The sequence below is a fragment of the Penaeus japonicus genome, unplaced genomic scaffold, assembly GCF_977035675.1.
Source record: "Penaeus japonicus unplaced genomic scaffold, GWHDUDI00000001_assembly GWHDUDI00000012, whole genome shotgun sequence".
NCBI classification, from domain to species: domain Eukaryota; kingdom Metazoa; phylum Arthropoda; class Malacostraca; order Decapoda; family Penaeidae; genus Penaeus; species Penaeus japonicus.
The window spans coordinates 45308837-45313836 of NW_028234414.1; positions in this window are offsets into that span (position 1 = coordinate 45308837).

The following is a 5000-nucleotide window of genomic DNA, read 5'->3' on the forward strand; positions in this document are numbered from 1 at the left end:
CCCTTCCCCCTCCCCTTCCCTTCCCCATCCCCATCCCCATCCCCATCCCCATCCCACCTCCCCTTCCCCTTCCCCTTCCCCTTCCCCTTCCCCTTCCCCTTCCCCTCCCAACTCCCTATCCCATCCCCCTCTCCTTCTCCTTCTCCAACTCTTCCTTCTCTCCTCCTCTCCCGCCCTATCCCTCTCGCCTCCCAACCTCCAGCACCTTCATTCCTCCCTCCCGCTTTTTGCATCGCCGCCGCCCGCCGCCCCCCTTATGCCACTCCATTGCAACAGCTGCTCATTTTCGCTCACCCTCTGCATCGGATGACGTCAGATAAAAGGGAAGCTTGGTTCCGTAAGAGAGGCTTAAGTAGAGGGAGAGGGAGCGGGAGAGGGAGAGGGAGAGGGAGAAAGAGAGAGGGGAAGGGAGGGAGGTAGAGGAAGGGAGAGAAGGAGAAGGACAGGGAGAGATAAAGGGGGTGAGGGAGGGAGGTAGAGGAAGGGAGAGGGGGAGGGAGGGAGGTAGAGGGACAGGGAGAGATAAAGGGGGTGAGGGAGGGAGGTAGAGGAAGGGAGGGAGGGAGGTAGAGGGAGGGAGAGAGGGAGAGGGAGCGGGAAAGGGAGAGGGAGAGGGAGAGAGGGAGCGGGGAAGGGAGAAAGAGAGAGGGGGAGGGAGGGAGGTAGAGGAAGGGATAGAAGGAGAGGGACAGGGAGAGATAAAGGGGGTGAGGGAGGGAGGTAGAGGAAGGGAAAGAAGGAGAGGAAGAGATAGAGAGGGGGAGGGAGGGAGGTAGAGGAAGGGAGAGAGGAAGGGAGAGAGGGAGAGGGAGAGGAAGAGGGATATGTAAAGAGGGAAGGAGAGGGAAATGGAGAGGGAGAGAAGGAGGAATAGAGAAGCCAACAGAGCGATAGTGTCATGAAGAGTTAGATCACATCAGGATAAAAAGTAATAACACATTCCGTTCAAAAATGACGAATCAGATCCCATCAGCTGACCACATTGCGTGATATTCCAAACGTTTTTTTCTTCTTATTCTTTATTCATTCTATCTCTCTTTCTCTTATTCTATCTCTCTCTCTCTCTCTCTCTCTCTCTCTCTCTCTCTCTCTCTCTCTCTCTCTCTCTCTCTCTCTCTCTCTCTCTCTCTCTCTCTCTCTCTCTCTCTCTCTTTCAAGAACACCAAAGGATAATCATCCCCCACATCCTTAAAAAAAAAAAGATAAAACGAAAAAAAAAACACGAAAAAATAGCCACCTTTAAGTATTTCTACTCGTGTCTACATTCTAAATGAACTTTAGTGTTAATTTTTCAAACATTCGAAATGCGTTTGCGTCACGCACAGAATAGGGCACAAACGGGAAAGAAAGATACAGAGAATCAAAGATAGAGAGGAGAAGAAAGAGGAGAGAAATAAGAGAGAGGGGGAGAAAGAGGAAAGCAAAGAGAAGAGCAAAGAGAGAGGAGAAAGTCGTGAGGATGATAAAGTAGAGAGAAGAGAAGAAGAGACAGAGGAAAGATGATAAGGGAAGAGAGAGAAGAAATCTAAATAGAAAAGAGGGTTAGGATGTGAAAGGAGGTAGAAAAAAGGGACATAAATACGACAGAAAAGAGAATTAAGAAGGAAATACTAAAAAACAAGAGAACGAAGAAATGGAGAAGCAGACCAAAGAAGACCCAAGATGAAGAAGAAAAACAAAAACAAAAACAGAAAAACAAAAAAACAAAAACAATAACGAGAAAAGGAAGAAAAAAACAATAGGAACAAAACAAGAAGACGAAGAACAAAAAAAGGAAAAAAAAAAAGAGAGAGAAGCGAAGAAGGACAGGGAGAAGAAGGGAATAAGAGAAGTGTTAGTACACGGACATAGCGCACTGTCCCGACCACAAAGGCTACAGGAAGAGCCCTTAGAAGCCAGAAAGGAGGAGGGGGAGGGGGGAGGGGAGGGGGACAGGAATGAAGGAAGGGAGGATAATGAGGGAATGAGGAGGAGGTGGAGGAGGACGGTGAGGAGGAGGTGGAGGAGGAGGAGGAGGAGGAAGAGGAGGAGGAGGAGGAGGAGGAGGAGGAGGAGAAGGAGGAAAATCAAGAAGAATAAGAAAAAGAAGAAGAAAAAAGAAGAAAAAGACATAAAAAAAAAAGTAGCAAAAGAAGAAAAAGAAGCAAAAAAACAAGAAAAAAGAAAAAGAAGAAGAACAAGAAGAACAAAGAGGGGGGGAGGGGGAGGAGAGGGAGATACAGCACCCCCATTTGTCACACCTTCCACCCCCCTGAGGCTAAATTTTGACGAATTGCGGGCCCCGTAGGCATATGGGATGAGAAGCCCCCGTCTTGATTTACACCTGGGAATACCTGTAATAATATTATACCTTCACCTGTAGGCCTACTGGGACGATCGTATCACAGTATTTATTGTTTTCTTTTTGTTCTTTTTTTTATTCTTTATTTATTTACTTCTTTATCTATTTTCGGTGTTGTATGTTTTTGATGTTGCGAAGAGAATACGTGTTAACGTAAGGAAATAATGCATTGAATTAAAAAAATTATAATCATCATAATAACAATAATAATAAAAAGAACAACAACAGCAACAATAATATCAATGGCAGCAACCACGATGATAATAATAATAACAATAATGATAATAAAACGATGATAATAATAAAGAAATGATAATAAAATAATAACAATAATGATAATAAAACGATGATAATAATAAATAAATGATAATAAAATAATAACAATAATGATAATAAAACGATGATAATAATAATAAAAATAATTATAATAAAACGATGATAATAATAAGTCAATGATAATAAAATAATAACAATAATGATAATAAAACGATGATAATAATAAATAAATGATAATAAAATAATAACAATAATGATAATAAAACGATGATAATAATAAATAAATGATAATAAAATAATAACAATAATGATAATAAAACGATGATAATAATAAATAATAAGAAAACGATGATAATAATAAAACGATGATAATAATAAAACGATGATAATAACAAAACGATGATAATAATAAAATGATGATAATAATAAATAAATGATAATAAGATAATAACAATAATGATAATAAAACGATGACAATAATAAATAAATGATAATAAAACGATGATAATAATAATGACATGATCAGCCTCAAAATAATAAAGTCAAAGCTGAGAGGTTCCTTTGAGGATGCACTCGGAGGCAATTACGGAGGCCTCAAAAGGAATATAAACTTCTCCCCTATCCCATCCCGTCCCCTCCCCTCCCTCCCCTTCCCATCCTCTTCTCTTCCCATCCCATCCTCTTCTTTTCCCTTCCCTTACCCTTTCCCTCCCCCTCGATTTTCCCTTTCCTCCCCGTCCTTTTCCCTTTCCCTTTAACTTTCCCTTTCCTTTCCCTTTCCCTTTCCTCCCCGTTATTTTCCCCTCCCCTCACCTTCTTTTCCCTTCCCTTTCCCTATCCTCCCCTCCCTCCCCTCCCCTTCCTCTTCTCTTCCCATCCCATCTCGTCCCCATCCCATCTTCTGTTCTTCCCCCTCCCCATCTTTTCCTTTCCCTTTCCCTTTCCTCCTTTCACTCTCCCTTTCCCTTTCCTCCCCGTTCTTTTCCCTTTCCCTTCCTTCCCCCTCCATTTTCCCTTTCCCTTTCCGCTCCTCATCCCCCTCCCCATCTATCCTTTCAATCTCCCTAAATAGAAAGAAAATAATAGAACAAAATAACAGAGACGAGAATAGGTTATATAAAAAAAAAAAAAAAGTTCAAAAAAAAAAAAAATAAAAATCAGTGCCTGAGACATTGTATCCTTCAAAGCGACGAGGCCAAGGCATGCACAGGGAGGATAATTATAGTCCGTCTTTTTCTCTTTTTTTTTGTATTTCTTTTCTTTTCTTTGTTCATATCCATGTTGTAAACTGGTGGCCCGAGAAGGATAGTGTGTGCATGCATGATTTTTCATTTGTTTTCCTTGATTTTTTTTTTTTTTTCTTTTTGGCTTGTTTGTTTCCTTTTTTTTCTTCTTTCTTCCTTCGCCTTATTCTAGTTTTCTATTTCTTCTTCTTTTTCTCTCTCTCTCTCTCTTTCTCCCTCTCCCTATTTCTTCCCCTCTATTTCAACATCTTCTCCTCCTTCTTTCTTTCTATCTCGTCCTCCTTTGCTCATCTTCCGTCCCTCTTCTCTCTTCCTCTCCCTCTCCCTCCCTCCCTCCCTCTCCCTCTCTCTTCCTTCTTCCACCATCCCAACCTCCCTCTCTCTCTCTCTCTCCCCCCCCCCCTCTCCCTTTCTCTCTCTCTCTCCCTCCCTCTCTCTCTCCTCTCTCTCTCCTCTCTCCTTTCTCCCTCTTTCTCCCTCCCCCTCTCTCTCCCTCTCTCTCCCTCTCTTCCTTCTTCCACCATCCCAGCTTCTCTCTCTCTCTCTCTTGCTAAGCCTCGAAATATGACGAAAACCGCTTATCCCCCTCCTCCTTCAGTCCCCCCCCCCTCCTTCAGCCCCTTCCTCCTTGCCCCCCCTCCTCCTTCAGCCCCTCAATCCCTATACAAGTTTCCATTTTATCGCTCGACAGACAATGCTCCTTTCGCCTTTCCCTCAAAATACCCCAAAACAACGGTCTCATTAGCTTATATATACTCGCGGGTGCAAGCTAGTGCTATCCTGCGGCGCGGAGGGCTCGGGAATTTTGCGCCTTACGTCCGGATTGTGTAGGGTCTTCATTCCTTTGACTTCGCGCCGCTGAGTGAGCTCATTAACGACGAGAATAAACACAAGGAAAAGATAATGATAATGAGGAAGAAGAAATGAACAAAAAAAGCATGGAAAGGAATCGTGGTCGGAGGTCAGTGGGGATTTTGGTCCTTGTGGCGTCTTGGCGTAAGGGGCACATTGGAGGTCGAGGTGATGGGAGGGTGGGGGGGTGGGTGGAAGGAATGGGTAAAGGGATTAAGAATGAGAGAGAGAGAGAGAGAGAGAGAGAGAGAGAGAGAGAGAGAGAGAGAGAGAGAGAGAGAGAGAGA